This window comes from Phymastichus coffea, unplaced genomic scaffold, assembly GCF_024137745.1.
Source record: "Phymastichus coffea isolate CEN01 unplaced genomic scaffold, Cenicafe_Pcof_1.1 PCOF00087, whole genome shotgun sequence".
In the NCBI taxonomy this organism is placed as follows: Eukaryota; Metazoa; Arthropoda; class Insecta; order Hymenoptera; family Eulophidae; genus Phymastichus; species Phymastichus coffea.
Genome location: NW_026706898.1, coordinates 785,192 through 811,764, shown reverse-complemented (window position 1 = coordinate 811,764; position 26,573 = coordinate 785,192). Strand labels below are relative to the sequence as shown.

General features: G+C 47.3%; 1 protein-coding gene across 3 annotated transcripts in view; it reads right to left on the bottom strand.

Moving 5' to 3' along the window:
• The window catches only part of LOC131669148 (sodium channel protein 60E), a 65,065-nt gene that overhangs the window by 34,990 nt on the left and 3,502 nt on the right, over positions 1–26,573 (bottom strand). The gene's annotated exons all lie outside the window — the stretch shown is intronic.

Here is a 26,573-nt window from a genome sequence, read left to right as displayed (position 1 = left end):
CCATGCTTGGGAAATAGATTTGCGATCGCTCTCAACCTGCCCGTCCCCCTTTAATCAACATTTACGCGATATTTCATTTGCTATTGTTGCGGCGTGTGTGCTCCAACGGAAAGTATGAATTTTCATCATCTTAACGACTTTGTCGATAGTTTTGGCGAGTCTGTTTAAAACTTTCGTCGTCCGGGAATTCCGAGCTAAAGTTCACTAATAAATAAAGAGCATAGCGTTAAAATAAACGCAGTAATGCATTGCACTCTTGGTTACGACGAACTGACCCGGAGCGGACGTTGGTCATTTTTTTTTTTTTATAAAACGCATTTGAAAGTAACGATTGTTATTCCGCGCACAAAAGCACACGTTGTTATTCATCAAACGACAAATACATGCGTCCTTTGTACGGCTCGAATTTTAGCATTGTGAAGGAGAGAAGCATAATGCAGCGAGTGAATAGCAGTCAAGAAAACCCTTCAGAACTATTCAGAAACGCATTACTAATGGAGAATCTGGGCAATCTCGTTTTCCTTTACGGGCGTTATACATATTAGCTTGGCGAACAAGCCTCGTTCTCGAAATGGTTAGAAAACTGAAATCCTCTTCCCGCGCAACTTCAACCATTCGAAGAGGTAACTTTGGCTGGCACGTCGAGCGAGGAACGACAGCAGCACGACCAAAAAAATAAATAAATCAATAGCGTCATACCATTACATCGCTCGCGTCGCCCGAATTCGCTAAATATCATCACTCGACAGAGATTCGCGGAAAAATATCGCCTCTGGGTAAACATCTTAACGTCGGCGCGCGCAAACAGAAACTTGGCCCCAAAAAACTTTTTCCTTTATCGCCGCCCACCTCATTTCGACTCCATTCGTCTTTATTCCCAGAAAACAAATTGCGGGGATGCACTCCGCGAACTTTCCATTCAACGCCTCTAAATCTTGGAAAGTTTTGCTAGTGGACCAGTGGAAAATCGGTCGGCGATCAATGCTCGATCGTGTGCGTTATCTCTGTTTTGGAGTATTTTTTATAGTTTATTTAATTCCAAGTAGCTCAACAAGATTCAAAGTGGACTTGTCTTCGGAGCTTGGAATTGAGTTTTGAGCGGGCGATGAAAAATTTGAGGCTGCTGGGCCTCTAGCTTCCGCGAAGGGACTTTGCTTGACGACGTGAATGAATAATGGAACGGGATAAGAATTGGTCTCAAAGACAACGTGCTAACTTGAAATATTCAACGTGAGATTTTGCGTCTGCTTATTTTGAAGAATGAAGACCGCATTTTGGATTATTCATAACTACTAATGCAAAGCGGAGAAAATTTCGTACAAAATGAATCGCTGAACAATAAATAAGCAATACAGGTGTATATTTATCAGCAACGATATGATGATTGGATTTGCCCCTCTGACATTCGATTTATAGACAATCTCTTAAAATCGTAATACTGGATAATCCAATCTTGACAAAAGAGACGAGAAACATTTTAGTAGTACGTTCATTCTTCAATAATAATTGTTTTGCGCTATATCGCTACGATCGCGCGCGTGGCTCTTTTTTTCCTCAACGTCCCAAATCCACGTATACCGCAACGTTAAAATTTCAATGCCTGCACGCAGCCAGTGCCAGCAACAGCAGCAGCAACACGCCGAAACGCCTCATTATTAATAAAACGCGCAGTCTCGAAAACGAAATCCTCTCGGTTGTGCAGCAGCCACGGCTGACGGATCGCAACGTTGCAGGACCAGCCTCGACCTATCGGGATACGCGGCATTTGCGTCTATCGACAAATGGATCAGCTCTTGGATTAACAAAGATAATTCTTCTTCTCTCATTCTCCCACCCGGATTATCATTTTTTTTCCATTTTTTTGTTGCCTGCTTCCACTTTGTCAGGCATGCCGATGCTTTCGCTCCCCTTTCCAGCTATAAACTATTCAACTTAGTCATTCGATAATTCATCGAATGGTTAACACAGTGCGAAATGAACCGATGAAACATTGAAAACTGAATAAGCTGATTTTTCATCAGTATGCATTAATGAACATCGAACGTACTGATTTATTCGACAGCAAATTTGCACGTTTAACATATTTTACCGACGGCGCGTAATTGTTCGAGAGCAATTTTAGGTAGATTTAATCTGGAAAATTGAACGATACGAGGTATTGTGAAGGCTTCGTTCGTTTGGTAGGTTGAACGAAAGATCGAAAAGGCCTGGCGACAAGTAATTCTGAAAATTATAAAGTGCAACGGCAGCGCGGTACAAACGGTTAGCAAGATTGATAGCAGCCGAGAGAAAGTCGAGCAAATGCTTTAGCACGGCACACATTTGTCGCGACTGGAGGGATGTGGGGATGTGGAGGGTAGGTGTGCCGTGGGTTGCGTATTTCTTTCTTATCGCACGCAACCTGGCCGCCCGCGACTACATCCACATCGACGGCATTATGCGCACGGCTTCAACCTCTTTCTCTCGCGCGAGCGCTCGCCTCGCTTTGCCTTCCCACTCTCTCCCTCTTCATCGGATTACGCGTGCAAGAGCTTTTGCTCGACGGCTTAATAGGGCGCGATAAATGCGAGAGCGCTATTTCTATTTTCACGCTCGCGCGACACACCCGAGAGCGATTGAATTCTCCTCTGATTTGTCGTCGCGTGCGCTTAAATCAAACAAACGAGAACGTCATTGCTTGTTTTTAGCGGCGTCGTGAAATAACTCGTGTCGATAAAGCATGAACGAAAGCGGTTGTCGTGCATCATTAATGCGAGTTCGCGTGCAGCGCGGGGCACGCGGTGATAATTTTTGAAAGATTTCTAAGCCGAGTCACGATTCGCTGCACGGGGCGAGCGAGAGAGCGCAGGAGCCACGCAGCGGCCGCGGTATAATTCGCGGTTCAACGCCTCTTCGTAATCCAGCCTCGGCTCTCGGCAACGTTCAGCGCTCGGCGAACTACTTTATGCGCCATGAATTTCGGACGACGCGTAAAACCGCTGCGCAGTGCGCACCGAGAGGCGATTCGATTCTCCACCTCGGCGACGCACGTGCGACCTGTTGCAATAAGCCTCCGCGACGTTACCGGGAAATGATTGCTGTCGAAGGACGAGGACAGCTCTATTGGCGCGAGTTGGAATTGAAAATCCGCGGCGCGTCGCAAAGTGCACGACGCCATCATAAGAAAATCTCGAGCTTTCGAGAATAGCCAATTTCTGCGAGCTCCTTTCAAAGAAAGCGGCGTACTTTGAGAAACTCTTATTGGTGAAGTAGCTTGTTCGTTTCCACAAAGAGGCGCTCGTACGATGTAGCTTTTATAGAAGCGGAAGCCTTTTTAGAATCTGTATCGGTTTTCGGTTGAATTAACCCTTTAATATTACATCAATAACTGCTCCTCTCTTCTAATATAGTTAAATTCAATTTTCGAATCGATGCCTGCTCCAATAAACACACAGTTAGTTATCGCTATATTTCATTATCATTCAGCAGTAGAGCTGTTTTAACTACGGCGTATTACTTTTACGTTTGTTAGCGATTCGATATTGGCGTTTCATTTAATTATAAAGCTTTACCGTTTGGAATTCAATATGAGGTATCGGTGGAAGTTTCGAGTGATGAAAATAATGAGTACGAATTTGGTTTTCCCTTCCTGGCATCATTGTGTTATCTCATTGAAAAATAATTCAATGAAAAAGTGCACGAACGAGAAAACAAAAATATTTTTGTGATCGCAGCCAGCGACGTAAGTTAGAAAGGCCAAAGCAGGTCAATCGCCGATACGATCTACGGCCGTGGAAACAAGTAAACAAGACCAGGTGGAAAAAGTTGGCCTTTTACGAGCTCAGCGAGCCCCGATGAGAAAAAAATGAAAACTTGATCGGGCAAATACTCTCTCGGGTCTCGAATCGTCGGCCTTGTCTTCCTTCTCGCCCACGTCGATTTCATTATCAGCCTTAGGCCGAGCTTTCGCGGGCTCTCGCGGGCTTTCGAGCACGCGATCCCCCGCAAAATCAACGTGCGTTCCTCGAGGGGTCGGGCTGTACGTGTAACGAGTACACGCGTGCGCGCGCAGAGCTCAAGAGAGCGAGAGCTTTTAACAGCTCTGCGAACGATCCTTGTAAGTGCGCCAGTGCACGAGCGTACTCCGTGGCAAACCGTTTTGCCGGAGCCGCGAGTTATCGCGCACGCTGACCCGCCAATGTCGCTGAACTCCGTCGCCACGCGAATCCCACGAACGAGTCACCGCGTTCGCTCGGCAAGCGCGCGCAGAAGCGAAAGAAAGGGGTGGGGGAGGCGAAGAGCGAAGCGCTAGTTCAATGCCTGCGGCGTGCGATTCAATTTTGCTACTTTGCGCGCGCGCCGCACCGTCGCTGAAAGAGGGTTCCATTGGCAAATTATAGGCGTCAGGCCGTTAACGCGAGCACGCGCGAGAAGCCCGTCCGGGTTTATTTTTTCTTTCTTTCTTTTTTTTTTTTTTTTATTATCATTTCAGAGCGAAATTTTCGGCACGATTGCAGCGAGCGAGAGGGCGGGTCAAAGCTGGCTACGTGCCAGTCTTGATAATGCCGTGATTTACATACGCGTCGACCACTCACGTAGCCTCCGGCCAACAAGCGACGTCCTTACCTACATGACAAGTAGGAGACGATGGACCTCCAGAGTAACGACAAGAATCGCTCGCTTTCTTTGTCGGGTGGATCATATTTTTTCGGCGCTCGAATAGCGGTTCGTGCGGGTCCCTTCTTAAAAACCTGCAAATTTCACAGAAATGGAAATTCAATGGGAATTTGGTTCTATCAAGAAAATTCCTTGCAAATGTCCGCCGAAATTTTTGCTGTTGAACTTGACTGGTTAACACTCGCTACGAACAGAGCAAGCATTTCAAAATAGAGTTTAACTTTGGTGTATGCGAGCAAGTTGTAAAACAAGCACTGATGTGTGTGCGTGTCTGTGTGTGAATGTGCGCGCGCGCGTGACGTTGAGAGACCTGGGGAAGAGGGGGGAGGGTGAAAATTGCCCATTCTCTCATATTCGAGCGAACAGTTGATAAACAATTGAAAAGTTAACGTATATCTCAGCGTGTGACGGAATTGCGCCATTTAGCCAAAAAGTTACACAAAAGCCGCGCGCGCGCAGTTTGCTCCGCCTAAATAAAGTCATCCGGGGTTACATTTCGCCGTCGAAAATTAAACATTCTGCGACGAATTTGTCGTAGCACCGTAACTGCGGGGCGTTTAATTAAAACGAATAGCCGAGCGAGGCAAAGAGGCGACCGTTTGGCAAAGGGAACGGTGAGCCACTAATAATTTTTCGCAAATAGGGGCCAATATTACGAAGCCTCGTGGTGTGAATTAACTAAGCGACACCTGAGTGCTTCTATCTACAATCTACCTGCCTGCGCTTTACATCATTGCCGGAGGGGAGAGGACATCCTGGCGACATTTGCATGTTACGAGCTAGATAGCCGGACAGCTTGCGGTATCGCAGCTTTGACGTTGCTAATTAACCTAATGGAATTGTAACGGACGTCGCTCCTCTGTAAATACATATAGGATGTTGAATTTGACAATTGCGAGCGATTTTATCAATGGGCTTCCCGTAGCCCTTAATTAGGCATCGATGTGCGCAAGCAGCGTTGATTTACCGTAGCTGCTATATCACGATAAAGTCTCGCGCGCTGCGGCTGCATTCTAGGTCGACATCTTGACGTAGCCAAACCGAGCGTGATTTCTGTGTTTGCGAACGAGTTTGCCGCATGGGCTACTGGCTAATGCACCTAACTATCGATAGTCGGGCCTGTAAGCTCGGCTTTTACAACGTTTCCTAATTGTCGCTTCGCATTTCCAAAGGGGACGCGCGCCTGTTTGACATCTCCGCCGATCTGCTACGTTCACTTGCCACGCCAACGTCGTATCATCGAGCCGTCATTATTTTCATGACGCGCAGCGTCGTATTACTCCTGGGCGCGGTACATTATATGTTCGAATGTAATTAATTTAGCGCATAATCGATCCTGTCAATTCCAATGGACTCTGCCGGGACTATTTAATCAGATTCCAGGAAACACAACGAGTTGATCTTGTTTTATAGCAATATATCTGTCGTTGAAATGAGATATCGACTATCGCTATAGGAATGATCTGCGCCGATAACGCATATGCGTGGTGCGCGCGTGTGCGTTTGACATTGACAATCGAAATCGAGTTAAAACGTTCAAATAATACGTCGCGCTTGGTGGCCGTGTCAAATAGTGGCGAGGTGTAGAGCAGGTGGGTGTAGCAGGGGAGTGGGCAAACCACCGAGCGCAGTTCCACCGAAACCGGAGCCTAACTACTGATACGACACGCTCCAAATTCGAATCGGATTTCGAAACGTTGCGTCGCGTCCATCTCTCTATCTCTCTCTCTCTCTCTCTCTCTATCTCGCTCTCTTGCGGTCGCAGTGTCCTGCTGATTACGCGACTAGACGAAAACTTCGGCTTGCTCTCCGTCGTCCACCCAGCGTATATGTCGTTACACGTGTTCACCAGCCGACCGATCGTTATAGTTGTTGTTATTTCTAATGATCGATCAGCCAATCGTATTTTCAGACTCATGACGGTCCGTCTGATCTCATCTGGCTCGCGAGACTGCATTAATAAAACAATCGTTCTCTTGGCACGTATGCCCTTACGAAATATTATTCGAGCGTGACGACATTCTCTTCTGCGTCATTACTTTGGGTAAATTTACACTTCGACTCCATTATCTTCACGATTATTGAATGCCGCCAGTCACTCGTAGATTAATGAGACCATCACGAAGAGTGCGGATGGAAATAAACCACGCGCGCGGGGGAGGAGAAAAAAACGACGCTCCCCCCGCCGTGAGTTGAACGAATTTTGAAGCTCCGACGTGTTCCCGGTTGTAAATCGATTATTTTATCAGTAGCCACGGTGTACTTGGACAAGCTCATGAATCGGTGAGCAGTAGTTGCACGCGCTTTCGCCCAATAAAGCCTCGTACCATTCATCCTCGGGGGCTTAAGCCGTTACATGAATCGCAGCTCCGCGGAAAAGCTCTGACCGACAGAGAGAGAGAGAGAGAGAGAGAGAGAGAGAGAGAGAGAGAGAGAGAGAGAGAGAGAGAAATGGGCAGAGGGCGGTGCAGAGTCTGACTTACCGTCGACGGTGACGTCACGTACGTGCATAAAACATCGATACTTTTCCAGGCGCGACCTCCAACTCGAGCCAAATCTCTTCACTACCGGGGAAAAGAGAGTGAGGATCGCGCAACGCCACCTCTGCAGCCAGCGTGACACGTCCTATTTTTTCTATTCTCTCGCATCCGACACTCATGGTTATAAATAAAAGTCGATCGGACTTTCTCTCTTTCTCTGGGCTGTCAGCGACACAGGAAACTTTTCTAATTTGGACTCTGTTTTATTTACTTATAGGATAGACGAGCATTGGTATTTATGGCAATTTTTCAATAATTAATAGAAAAGCCTGTCAGTACACTCGATTATTCATAATACAAAGCACCTCTCGTGTAATATGTAGAGTGGCTCTTTTCGTCGAACGGTCAATGTTGGCTCGCCCTCGCCGCGAAAAATATTTCGCTGACTCTTCCCAAGTTCCCTGCCGTAACGAAGTTTTCTTCGCAAATATTTTCAGCTCGAAATGTTGAATTTAAAAACGTACGCGACCGGCAGTGAAACGAGAAAAGCATCTGCGAAACTTTGCAAATGTGAGATGAAAATTTTGGAGTCAGGCGTCCCCGAGCGACCGTTCATTATTGTTTGTTTTAATTGAATCCATCGGTCTTTAGATGGATGAAAAACGAAAGCATCGAAGAGTCAGGCTTGGAAATGCTCGTGATTCGCTATGTTGCGTTGATTGGCACAAACTCGTGCCACTCGTCAGTACGACAGACGCTTTGCAGTGCGTCGCGTGCGGGCAGGCGCCGAAAGATGATCGTGGACGGAGAAAAATGCTGGCGTACGGCGAGGCGTATTGATCGAGGCGCGCGTGCATACGAGTACATACGCGCTGCAGTCTCCTCGAGCTTCTCGGGCTGAACAAAGCGTCGCGGCGCGATCGTTCCTGTTGCATCCCCCTCGAGAGTGAGCCCGGCTGGCACGAGATAGGTCTTAGCAATTCATGGCTCTTAAGCTACTTGTTCTACTTGTGCAGGAGGACGGTTTTATTAGAGGCTTGCTAGACAGATAAATACAGGATTTCGAGTTTTTACCGTTCGGATTCACCGTTGCTCTCGCTCTCATTGAATACCGCAAGCGACCCAGAGCGGCTCGGAGGCTTTCGGCATTTTGCAGCCCATAATTAATACATCCATATTAGTAGGCAGTTCCGTATTATTCGGGTATTAAGAGCGGATACAACGCAGGCTAACACTTACATAATACCAACACATTTACATAACGAACTGCGAGCGACGTCCGTCGGGGGGTGAGGTTCAAAACCGATGATAGATTAGCGTGATTTAGCTGTGAAATCGTATCTCTGTGTCGCATCGACCTCTCCCTCTGTCTCTCTGTATTGATATTGCAGCATTGTCTCTGAATATGAAATTTTTCCAATAAGCCTTGCGCTTCTGTGCAGAAAATTGATCCGGAGCGACCCCCAAGCGGCCTCACACTTGCTTCACTGCACGCGAGTGTTGCCACTCGCAGTCGATGACGACGTGCGATTGCGCGAGCAGCGTCGAATAATAATTACATGCGGCGCGCAAAGTCGAAACCGAGGCAAGCGGGCAGGCGGCCCGAGTTTACTCGAGAGCTCAGTAGAGAGCTTAAAGTAGCGAGGATCCGGGTAGAGTCGACCGGCGGCGGCTGCCACCTCGCCCTCGTCGCCGTCGTCGCGGTCGTCGACATGGGGGCATCTCAGCTCGTTTAGCGCAGTTAATTACGGCTTTGCACGCTTTAAATTGTTTAATTTGGCCGGGTGCGCGCTGATAACTTTGTAAACGAGCTCGCTAATGATTAAGCGGCTTGGCTCTGTACGTACACGAGAATTTGGGCACGCCGAAACTTTCCGGCCGAACGCAAACCCATTGTGTATCCGCTTGCTGCCGCTGCATGTGCGGAGAGAGGGAGAGAACGCAAGTTATTAAATCTCCAGACGAGCGTGCCATTTCCCTTTACATAATTCATGCTTGGATAATGCATATTATAACTCTTCGCGCGCAACGCACCGACGGTGCCGAATAAGATGACCCTCTTTAATGTACTTGTTTCCGGATCCGCGATTATTCAACTCCTTGTTCGTGCTTCGTACATTTTTCATTTTCCAAGAGTATTTTAGCTTTTATAGTTGCTTGGTGTTTATCCACTTTTAGAGATTTCCCATAAGTATATTCTAAAAGATAATTATGAAGCGCTCGCTTGAATTCAATCTAAATCATAAAAACTATTTGAGATTTAACGACGATTGTTATGATTATCCTGAGTCTTATCTACTTTTATTCTTATGCAACGGTATTGCAAAATAATTCACAATGGCAAGATAAAAATGGTATGAAAGGGTGAAAAAACTGCAACAAAGTCTGCCAAGTTTCGTAGTGACAAGATACATATCGATAAATTTAAAACTGTCGCGACGCAGCCTCTCGTTCGTAAATCTTACGAAATAAGAAAGTCAGCGCATAAATATGAAAGCGTGTACTCTGCTCTTGACTTGAGTCAACAGAGACCGCGAATGTTACTTTTCCATTTTACTACTAGCTTGACTCAGTGACTCGCGCTGACAATTATAACAAGGGCATTAGCGCCACTCCTCGGTAAGCACTATACTGGTACGTTTTTTCCTTTCCTCCGTGTGCGTGGTGCGTGCATGTGCCGTTAAAGGGGGCGTTTCTGTTTTGTTATTTTGCTTGCTTCGTGTTGTATAAACAGAGAGAGAGAGAGAGAGAGAGAGAGAGAGAGAGAGGGACAGGGCTCGTTTTGACGATTTTATCAGGTCGCTTCTAACGGCCGCATAAATTACTTTACCGAAATTCGCGCGCTCGCTCACTGCGAGTCGCTCATGGTAATCTGCCTCACTTTATTTGATTGATATTTATAGGCTGCGGCTAAATGGGTGGTGCTCATGCGAGTACAGTGGCTTTCGTACTAGCTCTGCCTCGGAACATTTCTTCAACGAACGAACGTTCCACTGGAAGATTATTAAATAACGAGTGAGTGAGCGAGTGAGTGAGAGAGCAAGTTACCTGTGTCAGTCGCTGTTCGCAGCGACGTTTTTACGAGGGCTGCCGAGTTTTACGAGAGTTTCTCTTTGCAGTCTGGCGCGCGTTCTTTTACAAGAAAACTTTTTGCACAATTACACCGCGGATACACTGCTAATGTCCGCGATGAAAACTCCCTCGCTGAAACTTGCTCTTTTCAAAGTGCCTATTCCGTGACGCTTGTTTTTCATTCGTCGAATCCTTTCCACCGCGAATTGAAGGTTTCAACGCATTGTTGTGCGATTGTACAACGCGCGCATCTCTTTTCTATCAGCTGTATTAGTCACTCGATTCTAATTGAAGGTTATTTGTTCTCAATGGGAACATGAAAAAAGATACTACACTGTAAAATACGCCATCGTCCTATCCTTTCATCTTATTAGCTACAATTCAACATTCGATATAGCCGAGTTCTTGAAACGTAAAACCTCTCGGTACGTCTACTGTTACATTCTACAGAATTTACTGCTAAAGCTTGTGTAACGTTTTCCATTGAAAGCACGCGTGTCTACCTCAACAACAATATGCTCAAACTCGTTACACAAGTCTTCATTTACGTCAAGTCCATCGATTGTTACGGTATTTCAAATATTGCTCCACATACAGTATATCATTGTAAGATTATACAACATGCAAATCGAATAAAAGAGACGCGCGGTATATACGAGAGAAGAGAGAGAGAGAGAGAGAGAGAGAGAGAGAGAGAGAGAGAGAGAGAGAGAGAGAGAGAATGAGGGAGCAGCGTAGCTGCGTGCAATATTCCAGCGAGATGCGCGGTACTCAGCACGAAGATCGCATTATACACGCTAATAAGCTAACAATATACGTGGGGTTTCGTAGTAACGGGCGGCAAAGGAGGAGGGCACAAATGCGAGTCTCTGCCGCTCGACAATGAGCTCGGTGGGGTGCGCATTCGGCATGGGTTCTGCGCGAGATCTTTTGATGGCTGACGCCAAAGGAAGCCTGCTCTCGAGTTAGGACGCGCCACGGTGTAAGCGGCTAATGGACGAGCGCCGTCCGACCCAACGTCGTGCTCGACTACTGATCTTTGCGTATCACTGGATACATTTGTTTGATTCTGACGGTTCTTCGAAGGGCTTTCGCGGTTGCAGTTGAGCGTGTTTTAAACGGAATAATTTCAACAATTTCCTCGCTTTTCATTTCAGCGTTATGAGCTTGCGAGAGCTTTCGACATTCGCTCGATCGTATGCGCGAAATCTGAATGTTTAGCTTTCCCGCGTAAGACAGCAGCACAATGTAACGGATGCGTGCGCGAGTGACATATTTTAGTGAATGTTTACATGGCTCTCGGCGAGCTCTCAATAAATGTTTGCGCTACACATACGAACGCAGTGGCATAGTTTTACGGTTCTTGTGCAACGCCATTTTGGAAGATTGAAATACTTTGTTTTCCGATTACGTAAATTGAATTATTAAGAAACGGATAATGGTCACTTGCGAAGCGAAATTGATTTTTTTATTAATTGTAAAAAACAAGAAACATTAAAGTGATAGCGATGCTCCCAAATAAAAAAACGTAAAAGCCTTCGATATCGGAAGTAGCTCACATATTTGCAGCAATATAGTTCCAATAAACAGTCGGAGGCGAATCGTCTCTGCAGGGCTCGGGCAGGCTGTGGCTGTAAAAACGTCTGGTGGAAAATGCAGTGACGCGCGATAAAGCCGCCGGTTCCGTGTAATCGGAAAACTCGCGCGCGCCTACAGATAAGCGCGGCGCAGACTCATTGAGCAGAAGTGTATCTCGATCCGAGCCCCGGAAAGTGTATCGCGCGAAAGGCGAAACGGCGAAACGGCGAAACGCAAGAAACTTAGATGCACGTAGCGCGCTGCAAAGTGGGCTTTTCCCTTGCCGAGTCGCAAATGCACTTCGCGGGCGAGAAAGGAAGAAATCGCTTTTCTCGAGGCGCGTGACGTAAGTACAGCTGGCGCGCTTTTACGTGGCCCGTATATGCGACGCCGCGCAAGTGTGTCGCGCGTCTGCGTATCCAGTATTTTCGCGTGCGCGCCGTGCACCGAACTGCCAATCGCTCGGGGATATAAGTCCGTCGCGGCTCTCGGCAGAGGTCCGCGCAACGCTTGTAGGCGCTGGAAGTCGCGACCAACGGCGATAGGCCCACTTTTGGGTGGAGCTCGTTTTCCATCCGCGAGCCTCGATCTCGCGCAAGTGTCGCGTGGCACTGCCGGCGGCGCGAAACGAGCTCGTGTCACTGCCGCGCAATCTAGCCGCGTTCTATTAACGAGCGAGACGAGAGTGTGCAGCGCCAAAGCGCCCAGACTTTCCTGGCTTTCCTCTCGCTTCCTCCGTCCTTTGCGAGCGTGCTGATTTTTTTTTCGCGCTCGCGCGATTCGGCCCGCTGCAGTGCACCAAAAAGCCGCGAAAACGAACGAGGCCGACGAGCTTCTCGAGCTCGCGCGCAATTTTTTCCGTCCGAGCGCTCTCGTTTTTTATTACTCCTCGTCGGCTTGCTCGTTAACGACCTACGCGAAATCGACAGCAGTTGACCTTTGCTTCTGTCGCGAATTCAGATATGTAATAGGTCGGGCGGGTCGTGCGCTTGCGATTCGTTCGAAATCGACGAGGACGAGCGTTCCGAGCTGCCCAATCGAGGCCGCGAGTACTCGCGCGACGAGCGCGCATTTATGGAAACGCGTTCCTTTTCGTCAACGCGCCGGCTGGCAATTTTCATTTGGATTTGCATACGCGCTGCGGCAGGAGGGCGTCGCGCCAGGCGGTAAGCTTTACTTTGGAATGCAATCCACAGTCCCGTGAAATTATACATGCATTTTCGATTACGGCACTGTCAAGCCAAAGCTCCCTCACAGGAAAACAGCCCGACTGGCACATTTGACGCGCGAGGAGCCGCATCATCCGCGGCGCTTTCCCTCTCACGCCTTTTTATCGTGTCTGCCAGCCGAAATCACGTCGGAACGCCGCCGGCGCGTGAAATACGTATATACGTTCATATTTGCGGGCCCGCTCGCTGCAGCAGCAGTGGCAAAGGGGGTGGCCGCGAGTTTTCGTGGCAAGAGCAATCGGCGAATCGGAAGAAAAGCCCGCGAGGCGCGCGAGTAGAGGTATATACCCAGACTCGCGTACTCCCCGGAGAGTTTACGGGGTCGAACTCGTATACACCTGGCAATTACGACGTGTATAGTGTCTGAATGTTTCATACTCTAGGGCTATCGCCCGCACATACGTGTACGCGTGTGCTATCGTGTGGCTGCGTGCGCATACGAGACTCTACATACTCGATGGAGCACGCCGAGCATACGACTTTGTTTGGCTTGCTTTTTTTTATGTCGTGATTCGAGTACATTGCCGTGGTTTATTGCCCGGATTTTATTGCCCATTGCAAGCCCGCCCCAACTCACTCTCTTAATATCCAAGTTACAGCTCCATCTACACCGAAGGCGCACAGCGGTCGATTTTTTCGCAATTGTGCATTGTGCTTAGCGATTTGGAATGGCGTTTAATTTAACTTCCAATTTCAGAAGGAATGCCGCCAGACAGTCCATTTCGTTTTACGAGTAGGTTTCAGGAAGCTCGGTTTTCTTTGTGGAGCGCGTAAAAATCTACACACCGACATTGGATCCAACCCGAAGGCTCGTCAGCAGTTTGACCAACAATATCCTGCGGATTGAATTACGTCGATCGCCGTGTTAAATTAGCGCTCGGCGCTTATGAAAATAACAGCACTCCGCAACAACACCAGCAACGGCTTCTCGGGCGCGAGCTAAAGTTGTAATGAATAATGCAGATTGACCGGTCGGACTTTCTCGACAACTCTGCCCACTTGTTTCTATAGCTCTGTTTTATATTATACATTTGCGCCGGGGAGCGAGCGACCGTTCGTTCGCAGCGCGAGGGAGGTTCATCCGCCGCCAAGTCCTTGCGCGCTGCGCCTTTCCGCGCATCGACGGGCCTGGGCCTCTATATAAAACATGCAGCTCCCGGCTGGCTGGCAACGGCCGCTGCACTCCCGTTTTCGCGCTCAATTTTTCAACGGTCGCCGCGGCTTTGACGCTTCGAGCGCTAGCCGACGGATACTGACCGCCACGCAGATCGATACGTATATTTTGCGCATTGTATCCCCGGCCGCGCGAGCTCCGTACACGTATATGTGCCGTCGCCGCGGGTAAATCGAGTACTACCACGCTGCGCTGACTTTATTTTCGCGCCGGACGAGCGGGTATTCCGCGAGGCGCGGAGCCCGCGCACTTTTTAAGTTTCGAAGCGAGCGAGCAAAGTTATACGCTCCGCGCCGTTGTGTACGACCGTATCTGGAGTGCAAAAGCAGACGTCTTGCGAAACTTGCCGTGGTCGCGCGCCGCGCAAAACCAACCGGAGAGACAGCAAAATTGCAACTCTCGAGTTCGGCCTGCAAAAATAATAACGTGGGAACCTCGTGTCTGTGTGCATGTGTGTGTATGCGTTGACTATTGGTCGACGGAGAGCTGGCTACTGATATGCTTTTTGACGGCGTGCCGTGCTTTCGTGATATTGTGTACTCAAACAATCGTGTTTCATTTCCTTTGTCAAATACTTGCATGTATGTATGTCGTAAAACTTGGCTACATTCATCTCGTGTTTTTCTCTCTTTTTTTTTTTGTAATCCATTGAGATTGCTGTTGCTGAATTCAAAGCACCCTGATGAGTTTTTAGTTGATTAAGCAACTGTAAAGCTCGCAGCTGTTATCAAAGAAAATTTTTTCTTTTCCACATTTATCTCGACTTATACGTTGCAAATCACTAGCTAGTCTTTATTGTTTGTTTTTATTCAGAACAGCGCATTACTTTAATATCAGAATAGATCACATCTATCGAAAATCTTTTTTCCTGTGTTTTTAATAACCATTTACTATTGTCAATGAAAAATGTTTTAAATGGAAGGGCCGTAATTTACTTCGACAAATGTCAACTGCTCGTGAACGATCTGAATTTATTCGCGAAAAAGAATATTTAAAATCGTAATTTGAATCGCTTTATCGAAAAGTGGATTTTCTAATTTGAACGAACAATCGCCATCGGAATGAATTAAAAAATCCAACTAATTTTCCAGTTGAATTCGCTACCGAACTTTTCAAATCCAAAATCTTCGAGATCGTTGCACAATGGACGTCGACTTTGGTCCATCGCGTCCGAACAACAGCGAGTAAGCGAACGGTGAGAGCGAAAAAGACGAGTAGAGTAGAGGAGCCTTGCCCAATTTTACCCTTGACAAGGGAACTCTTTCTCGTTGGCTGCAGCCTCTTTGGCTCACTGTGACAAGCGAATCCTGTCTTTTATCCGCGCGAGCTGCATTTGGAAGAACGTTCCCATGAACCACTGATCCCTTTAAGAGTTAAAGAAACACAGCGGTGGCGAGGATGAAAGAGCATAATTAGTTTCTCTAACTCTATTCTGAACTTTACTTTCGGAGCGTTGCCGCAGAGTGGACAAGACGTGGTTTCAGTTGGAAAAAGGAAAATTGTGTTTTACGCCTGTGAAAATGTATATGTTTGCAGGTTTTAGAGATTGGAATCGGGCACAAGTTTTAATTAGTTTGTATTTAAAGTTGCACACGCAGACGCGAATCCGGAATAAAAGTAGTGGCTCGTGAGCTCATTGCCAAAAGTGTTCGAGCGGCAGAGTTAATGTTTCATTTGCTCGAAGAAAATCGTTGTCAATTCATTAAGCCCCCAAAGCTTTTAGCAATTGAATAGGTTCCGCCCCTAAATCACAGGGAGATGACCGCGGAAATAATTGATCACTCTATATCCGTAAGGCGATCAGCGTTAGTAGCGACGTCCAACGCAGACCGAGCAATTCAATGGCTGTAAGCGAATGGCAGAGGCGAAGACGCACTCTGTGTTCCCCTGTTATTCGCCATTAACTGATAGAGCCATCAAGCCGCAAATTAACGCGATCCTCAACGGGCTCCTTCTTCAAAATCAACATGGGCGCTCGCGCGAGTTCAACTCACACGGCGTAAGGACAACAAAGAAGGGGAATCGAGCACGGCTGTGCACACACACTTGCCGGAGAGTATTCGGATGGCTCGCGCGACGACCAAGTCTACATGTGCGCTCGAGCGAGAGAGGGAGAGAGAAAAGGAAACCATGCGGGAAGGTCGGAAGTCGCTAGCGGCGACGCTCTGTTTATCCGTCGGCTCTTGAAATATTCAGACATCCCTTTAGCTCGCGCCAATATTTACCTCTCGCGCCTGGCAGAAAGTCGACATCCCTTCGCCGAGGCTGCCCATCGCGGCCCATCCCCTTTAAACCCGACGCGCGCTTTCTCTTTGGCTCGCTGCAATATCCAGGCAGAGGGTTTCGGCGCGATGGATTCTTATTTTTCCCTTTCGTCTCGCTCCTGCTTTGCCATCGATCGTCATTGTTTTGCTCGCTCGACACTCGTCCGTCGTGGGCCGCAACGCTGCTCGCTTTATGCGTTTTTAACGACCTACCTCCGGATATCGCGTACCATCCGACAGTTGCGTTCCGTCCGACCGGAACTCGAGAATTATACTTGCGGCGATCGGTCGTAGCTTCATATTTCATGAGTTAGCGGTTTTAAGATCTGCTCGTCTGTTTTTGTGGCTGCTCAAACATTTAGCGCATTATTAAATTCGAGCTCCTACCTCGCTGCCACCCCCGCGCACACTTATACGTCCGACAGCGCGCCGCGGCTTTTTCATTTTTGGTTTGCTAATATTTTCGGTTTCCTTTCCGCGTCCCGCGTCTCGCGCGCGCATACGCCCACGCGCGCGTCTATGAATAATTCCGAGATGCAAATTCATCGGGAAATTTTGGCAATCCAGTCTCGAAGCGCGAGTTTTGTCACGCACGCATGCACACAGTCCCAACAGTTTCATGTAAATCATCAATTCGGAATGTAATACCCATTGGCCACAAAACGCCCAATCGATAAGTTGCACGCGCACGTAACCTACATATTGCACGTATACAGTATCCGTGCAAGAGAGAGAGAGAGAGAGAGAGAGAGAGAGAGAGAGAGAGAGAGAGAGAGAGAAGGGAGAAGGAGAACCGCTGCCTTTCGCGAGATATATCATAAAGACCATTAATCAAGGAAACGCTAAGCAGCTTTCAAATGTATAATAGTCAAGAGCCGCAAAACGCATTGCGTCCAATTATGCAGTCGACACGTATGCGCGGGAGGAGCAGATCGCATATGCGCGTCGTTGGCGTTGGCGGCGGCCCGCACCGAGACGTACGTATGTATTAACGGCTGAAATTTATGACGTTTGGCATAGAGTTCCGTAACAAGTACCCGAGGCACTTTAATCCGATCCTATTTGCTCTGGCGAGAAATGTGATATGCCTTTTTCCTCTGTTTCTCTCTCTCTCACTTTCGTCGCGAGTGGAAAAAAGCGGTCGGATTATTATTGCGATTATCAAAGCGAGATACCCCTTTTTCTCGCAAATTATTTTCTTAGAAATGTCAAGAGCTGTTGACGCTTGCTTTATCGTCAACTGCTCATTAATTGTATTACGGCTCCTTTCAAAATTTTCTCTCTCCCTTTTTCTTTCTATTTTTTTTTCGTGGAAATTGTGCCACTGAAAAGAAAATTGAAAACTCAGCGAAACGTGTTTTAGCAAATGTTGAAATAGGAATAAAGTGCTCGGACGTATAATTTATTTTGAATTAGTGGTCGTTCTATGGCAAGAGCTTTTATTTTGTCGTAAAGCTTCATAATTGCAGGTTTGCTGTTCATACAATTTTCCAGAGAGCGTGTACTTTATATCAATAAAGGTGAAAACCGTGCGTTTTTGTCTCACGATAATACGATCCACTGAATGCTGCGTTGCTAAAGCGAAGGCTAACTTTATTATTTGATTGATTTATATCGGTCAGTTTAGTCGCACGGCATATATACATACGCTTGAACAAAGCATTAATGGATGAGACATATTTAGCGATTAAAGAAGCAACGACAACGAAAAAACTGCCGTGTACTACGAGGTACGCGTCCGCAGCTCGTCGATGTTCAAGCGGCTTGTTGAGTGTGTAACGTGCGACCTTCGGCCTCTTTTCCTGGCCGTTCGCTTGCAGTGTATATATGCATAAGTGGGGCAATAGCGCGCGTACCGAGTGCCGCTTTAATAACCGGCGCAATATGCACGGACTCGTGTGCGCCTCTCTCTCTCTCTCTCTCTCTCTCTCTCTTGTAAACTGTCGTTACGGTGAGACAGAGGTAAAATACATTGCTAAAGAGTTAGCAATTTTTAATTGTATCGCTGTCTTGGTATATTAATTATTACGTACAATCACGAAATCTTTCATGTGCATTTTTCTACGCGGCATAAAACTATGTGGAACCTCGCTTGCTTATGCACTCCTTGAATCCGTATTTCTCATCCAATCTCATAGAATTTTCATCACGGAACGAGGTAATTTTTCATCGAGGGAATTTCCAAAATTTACGATCAAAGATAAAATCAGCTTGTACTAGCTCGGTACAACAGTGGAGTGGAGGGGAAGAAAGAGAAAAATTTCTAGTCAGTCGGATTGCTCGCCACTATGTATGTGGCGTGTAATGAAAATTCAGCAGCACGAGCCATTCGAGCCGCTAATTTTTTATCTCGCGTGCTAATTGAGAGCGGCACTGTGGTCGAGCGACATTCCGAGAAGCACGTATAAAGATCGAGATAAAGGCGCGAGAGAGAGAGAGAGAGAGAGAACAAGTCCGACAAAAACCGACTGTAGTTGCTTATCTTATTGCCATCACTTTGCATAAATTGGCAGGGCTTCACGTGACGTTCAAAAGAGCTACAGCAGCGAGCGGCGGCGCATTATCGGAATCTAACTTTTATCTCGCACTAACGTTCGACGTAAGCAAACGTGTCCTTTAATTTCCTCGGGGAAATTAGGGGCGGGAAAATTCCCGAGTGTGGCCCTTATTACTTTATTTTTCAATTCGGCATAGCGCCGTAGTTCCAGAGAAGCTACTCTAACGCCACTAATTTCCTTTGACAAAGGGATGCCTGAGAAGAGGCGCCGATAATTTGGCCGACGAGTTTTGGTTAGGTCAGTTTAGTCGTCCGAGTTGTAGGCCACATTTCAACGAATTGATGACTCTGGAGAATTGACCGGATGCGGATCGGTTCTTAATTGTTCGCGCGGTGAATTTCGATGACGACTGCAGGTGCCGCAAGGCTGCACACCACTGACTCAACTGCTCCGGCTGACTTTTCTCGCATTGACATTTATCAGCTGAACGAATCACTCGATTTGTCCGATGGATAGTAAATGCTAAGTTCAGAATTCGATTGACTATTGGTTGCTAAGTAGAGCAGACGCATTATGGTCAGACAAGCAGCATTCAATATATTGAAGTTGCTCGGTTCGAGCACACGTTTTCTCTGAAATTCTGATTGTTCCTTTTATGCAGCTCGATTTACGCAAATACAATATGACATTCTTCAAAAAAACAGCACAAACACATTTGAAATTCCACGAACACGAGCAAAGGGAATATTTACCGCAGGTCGCATTGAAATCCAGGTAAATAGGTTATTCTGCAGCGTATGTTTTTCAGCGAAGTAAGAACCGTTTTCTTTGTACGCGAGCCACCAGAGAAAAATGGCGATGAAAGGGGATGAGATGGGGAGGGGGAAAAAGGATAAAGGAAGATAAAGGAAGATATAGGAAGTGCCGCGCTGCGCGAGCGTAGTAGCGACGACGCTCTGAAAGGAGCCTTTTCACACGGTTAATCGAGCATAATTCCCCTTTAATTGTGCAGTACGATTTTCCAGCAGTATGGCGGCGTCGGCAGGAGTGCTTTTGGCGGCACAAAGCTTTTTACGAGCTCTCTTCGCTTTTGGTGGCCTGATAATTCATCGCTTTCCAAGTGGGTCGGCTGAGGGACGCGCGCGCGCGAGTCAAAAGTCGCGAGGGCTACGACGCGACTAATTGTGCGGTCACGACTTACGAGCGCTGACCAATTTGAGCTTTAGCTAGCGCCGCGAAAATTGATCGTGACTTTCTGCGCGCGTACGCCGCACACTGCGCGCTAATTACTATCGACCGCCATTTGCCTGCGACGACAGCGAATCGTGAATTTGCGACCCAAGCATCCGCATGGTTTGACTGCCATCTAGCTTTATTCACACGTACGTGTGGTATAGTGGAAAGTTGGCGTCATTGAGCTCAACTTTTACAGAGTTAAAAATAGCCCTGAACTAAGCTTCGAAGGCCGCTTCGCGGGGAAAAAAATCTTTAGTGTCGCTCTGAATAATTTTCTCGATAAAAAAGAGCGAGCGCTCGCACTAACATTGGCGAGCTTAAAATTTTATTTTTAGTGATAATCTCGGCTATCTCTCTCTCTCTCTCTCTCTCTCTATCTTCTGCTGCTCCACTCTTAGCTCACACGTATATCTACATTGTGTCAGTTTTTTTTCACAAACGCTAGTCTGTGAAACGCTAGTGCTGCCCGCGCGTGTGCGTGTACACATACACACACACACACACATACCGGAAGCAACGAGTTTTCGCGTGGCATACTTTTTCTTAAGCGTCACCATGTCATTTTACGAATGGACTCGGGTGGGCGAGAGGAAAATGCATCTAGTTTTTCGCATTCCTCTTCTCTCTCTCTCTCTCTCCCTCTCTCTCTTTCTCTTTCCGCCCAAGGTCATTTGCTGTTCTCGCGAGAGAAATGAGAAGTTGCCTACGACTCGCCTGCGGGCGATTGATGCGCCGGCTATTCTTCTTCCCTTGGATCTTTCGACGTTATGAATGGTTAAAGATTTTTACTTCGGAATATTCACTTGTTTTCAGGATTTCGGTGAAAACAGAATAACCGCGCTATAGTTTGATTTGACTACTAACAGAACCGAAATTTTATTGACTCTGAGCTAGCGTCGAAATGACTTGGATCGATCTATGATTGCCTTATTATAGCCGTGCTCGTCTAAAAACTCATCAGGTTTTAGGGCTGGTGTGAAAATCCACGCTTCTCGCGTCGCTAATAAGCTCTCGAGGGGATCTCCGAGCAGAAGAGAGCAAACCAAGAAGTAACGCAATGCGACAGGCCAACAATCAAGGCGCACAGCTCAGGCACGTCCCGTGCGTTCACCTTTACAGAACTAATTCCATACCGAGGTAAGAAAAGTGGAGAAAAGAGTTGGAAAAGAAATGAAGAAGCCGCGGATCGATGCGAGAACGAGTTGGAGTCGAGGTGTTGTCAAGCCGCCTCTGGCATCTTCTTCATTAATTATTTTTCCGACACGCCAGAAAGTTCGTTTGCTCGAGTTGCCATTGCTATCTTCATCACGCTGAGTTTTGTATAACAGCCGGTGCGCCGGCGACTTTTCTGTCTGTTCTGTTGTTTATACGTGTGTTGTACTGGCAGTAGTCGTTGTAAATGAATTCGAAACCAATTTTTCGACGTACGTCGCTTGATAAGTTTTAACAGCTGCGAATTTTTGATTTTGACAATCGATGTAGAAAGCGGATGAAGAAAGAATAAAATTTCGTTGAGGGATTGCGAATATTTTATGATTTTATCGTCGACCGGGTCAAAAACGATTGGTCAAGCTTGTAAACTTACGGGTGATGGTCTGTCTACATTATTGCTCTTCTTATGACATCGATTACCACAATTGCAATTTTAACGACGAAATGATCGTGCAATATATTCGACAGTCAGTCTAACTGTTACTATCCAACAATGTTGTCGGAATTATATGCTGTCGAGACCTATTGTACTGGTATTGGCCTAGTAAGCTCAAATTGAATGCAAATTAAAATTGATACGAAAGAAACTTGTCGAGTTTGTATATACATGAAAAGTATTGCTCTGTGTTTCGTGAAAATATTTGTGGAAAGTATGTTTCAGCAGTGATACTAAAGATTTTCGAACAATCGTGCACCCACGTCGGAGAAACGAAAAAGACCAAGAAGATTGAAAGCACAGCAGCGACAGTAGGGACAGACAGCAAAGACAGCGCGATCTCACTCCGCCGGTACGCATATTTGCATGTCACTGTGTTCGTTGATGGTTGGACGAAACACAAGTTCACGAGCGCCCGAAACGACAAAGAAATTCGATAACGCGAAAAGAAAAAAAAAAAAAAAAAATTGAGCGTGCCACGGCGAACGAGCAAGAAAAAGTCTCATTGTCCAGTGAAAATTGTGCAGGCTCCTTTATGCGTGAAACAGGGCGCGAGCGGCGCACGAGATTGAAATTTCTCGCGGGATCGATCGAATGCTGGCTATGCGGGTCGTGTGTGCGGCGCATGGCTCGCGAAATATTACTGGATTATCCGAATGCGAAGGCGCAATGAAGAGCGACTGCCTATTCTCTCACGAGACGTTTCCTCGTTGACTTTGTAACGGTGACGTGCATTGAACGTGCTTCCCTTAAATGGAATCTCATTTTCGGCTTTCCGCGCCTTTCCGAGCCAACTGCCTTTCGTTGGCGTACCTCTTCGTGTAATGATAAAGCGTTTATATGCGCGACACGCTAATGACTTTGTGGATCTTGCAGTAAAAAGCTTTTTTCAGGCTACCTCGTCCCTTGACTAGGCAAAATTTCTCGGCAGTTGAATGTTTCATGTAAAATGAAAAAGGTAAACTTTTCAATGAAGTCGCATGGAAATTTGAATTTCCATTGGTATTGCAAAGTAACGCGGGCTGCCCGTGTGGGTGCAACTTCCACTGCCATTGTCGGTGGATTTCCTTTATTTATTTTTACCCGAAGTATTTTTCCGATACTGAAATATTTGCACCGCTCGATGTTTATCTTCAATATGTACGTCTGTTTATTCACCCTGACGATGAAATTGAACCTCCGCTACTTATTGGTATGCGCGCTCTCGCGTCGCACTTAATTGTACATATTACTAATCGAAGCTCGATCAAGCACAGGCAGCAGCAGCAGCAGCACTGAAATTGTTGGTCGCGCGAACCGGCTAATGAAAGCTAACGAGCACGTACGTTCTGAGAAATCCATCGGGACAGCGCGAAGACTCCATTTTCCGTGCCCGCGCGAGGAGTATAGCAACGCAGAATAGGAGGCAATAGCAGTTCCAGAGCCAATTGCGCGAGGTGCTCGTTTGATCGGCGTCCTTTTCTAACTACCTGCGTTCGCCGCGCAGCGCCGCGACGCGGGAGAAAGAGGGAGAGAGAAAACGAGAGAAGCTCGCGCGCGAAAAGACGCCTAATGGAATGAGATTAGCTCGAAACGCGAGCGTCCAAGTCGAACGAATTTCGCAATTGGCCGCCGATAGCAACTTGTAGCGATTGTGCTATCACGCGGCTTGCTTGGAATTTAGATGGGGCTAGCCGCCAAGCCGAATTGCGAATTCGGAGCAGCGCGCGCCATTGTTCGACACCGGCTCGCCCCAGTTCGCCCGGGGCCCTCGGCCGTCGACCGATTTATCATTCGGCTCTAATTCGACTCGTCGTTTCGCGCGGCTCGCGAATCCTCGATTGGCGCATTATTTAGATTCAATCAAACGAAAAATCGCGAACCGGAAAGCCTGCGGTTCGCCCGGCGAGTACCTGTTGCAGTTGTTTGCGAAAGGCTTTCGCGACGTTGGACCTTTAGTTTAACCGCTGCGAGGCACCGGCCAGCAGGAACGTTCTCACGGACGGTTTAGTCTCGAAGCCGTGCTTTGACTCTTTATCTCTATTCGCGAAAAAGAGAAAAGAAAACCCGCGCGTGGCGCCCGTGGTTCGGCTCAACTAATAAGTTCGACGAGTCAGAAGAGTCAATTTGCGAGGGAACGTGCGAACACCAGAATCTCTACCTATACTCGCTCGATAAAGCGGAACAAGCGCGAGCGTTAAACTCCGAGCTATAAGCTCGCCGTTGTTAATTTGCGCTTAAAAGAACTTTTTTTTCCATGCTTTTCACAAAAGGGTCTCCTTCTCTCATAATTTTAGTCAGTTGTTTGTCGGCTAAAATTAATAATGCTACCTTTCGTGCGTCCGCTAATTGCTTCCACCGTGTCTTTCAACGTTGTCAGGGGAGAAAGAGCGCGTGCGACGCTTTAACAGGGATATTTTTAATTGTTGTACTTCGCAGAAATTAAAGAAAGAATACCCCGCAGTCTGCGGCCACAAGGCTGATTGTACTGCAAACTTTATTAAAGTCACGGCACGACATTTTCGCCAGGGCGAATTTACATCAAAAATACAGCGTCAGATTTAGTAACTTCTTGAGCTCCGCGCTCTTTCGCTCGCTCTCCTTCAAAAGGCTTTGCAAAAGAAAGAGGTTGGATTGTTAAACTCTAAGCCTGCTCTTCTTATTCGTTCGCTTGGCTACCGAAGAGTTATGTTTTTCAGCTTTATGCCACGCTTTTCCTCTTCCCACCTTTCGTTATTTTATTTAGCAACAAAGTCGGCGGAACCTAATCTTCGAGCTCCCGTGTAGGATTTTGCTGCAGCTCCTTCTCTCTCTCGACGCGTGCCTCTTCATTTTTTACCAACGCTCTTCCGCGCCGAAGCCCATCTGGTCGAGAGCAATTAATTTGATTTTTCCACTTTCGCAATACGTCAGTGAGAACTTCTCGGTAAGAGATAATAAAACGCAGTGTAAGACCAGTTACTGCGTGTAGCTGTATTTTTTCAGAGTCGCCAGCGAACTGGAACTATGTTTTCTTTTTCTTTTAGTTTTCGCAAGATACCCCGCAGGTTAAACGACGTTTGCTTTTAATTTTAACAGAAATAAATTTATTATTTACGGTATACACTATCACTGTGGACACAGGAATAAAAGGAAATTAGATATGCTCGTTTGGCGCACAACCTTAATGCAAACTAATCGAAAGTAGATGTTGAAATGAAAGAAAAAGAAATGAGATTGCAAATATGATTTTTTTTATTTTTAGCAAGTGTGTCTACGTCGAGCGCTGAACTAATGCCGCCGTCTACTCGTGCTACTTCGCATACGTAAACAGTCAAACAAAGTCAAATTACCTGGGCAGTAAGTATCCTAGCCTTTGAGCCGTAGATTATCGAACGGAAACTAGAGCGCAATGTGCTTCAGCAAATTTCAATTGGGTTTTAATTTGAAATCAAGAACGAAAATCCAGCGGAGTAACCTACAAACGCATTTCAATAGAGATTGTATTCGGGATGAATCTCAAAGTAGCTTTTGATCGGCGTGTAGAGGCAAAGTTATTCGCGTACGCGCACACGCACACTCACGAGTGTAAAATCAGTTGGTATTATAGGTGCGTAAATCGGGCGCGAGCTACGACGGCATGTGCAATTTCAGGTCTGCAGAGAGCGTATTCACCGGTGTCCTGAAAATCAGCGAGCCGATACGTATATATCTTGCGCGTCATTCGAGCGGGCGTTTGCAGGCGCAGAGAAGGGAGGCTTTGAATATCAAGTAACGTGTAGTTGCGTGGTAATCGCTATATTCCGTGGGATTGCGCGAGTGAGGCTTGTGGCAGCAGCACTATTTACCCTTCTGTCGAGCATTTCGATCTTACCTATCCGTGTAGTCGGGGGGGGGGGGGGGGGGGGCGCACTCGATGGGCTACATGCTCCGGAATTCCGAGCTCGTTGCCGAGTCGTAAGGAGGTCGGGAATCCCGATTCCGCCCCGATGGCAGCGGCCAAGATGAGGCGAGGCCCGCGGTCTTTGCCCGATTGAAACTTGTATCATTCATGGGGCAAAGTTGGCGCCTCGAACTGCTTGCCCTCGTCGCTCGTTCATTCGTGACTTGGCCTTGCGCGAGCAGCACGGCTCCCGAAAAGAATCGCCAGTTTGGCAGTGGCGGGACTATCTTCGTAGTCAATGCTAGATTATTGTAGCCGAGGCTGAACTTGGACTTACGAGCGTCCAAGTTGTCGTTATCGCGGTTGCGAAAACATTTATCGCGTCTCTGGCAACGGAAAAATGAAAAGCCGAGCGCGCGCAAAGTGGATCGATCATCCGCGACGCGGCGCTGTCCGCTTGAAATTCATTGAAATTCAAGCTGTCATACGCACGGCCTGGCAACCAAGAGCCGATTCGATTAGCGAAACAACGTCGATTTTAATCAATTGCTCTACGGAGCGCGCTGTGGGCTAGAGCTGTCGCTCCGAAATGACCTCTGCCAACGCCGAAACGCAGTCTCGGCTACGCACGCTCTAATTAATGAGTATAACAATGACGGCGAGTGCGGGCGCTCATTTCCCGAGAGACGAGTGGCTAACTAGTCAGAAAGTAGCAGGCGACTTGATCACCCGTGCGCGGCGGCAGACAAAAATCAAATGCTGCGAAACACGCATCGATCGGCACGAATCTCAAAATCAACGCCAGGCTAGGCGCCGCAAGTGCTCCGCACGTCCACCGCGAGCTTTAGACGCGAGATATCGACTTCTCCTGGACGCGCAATTCACGCGACAACGAGC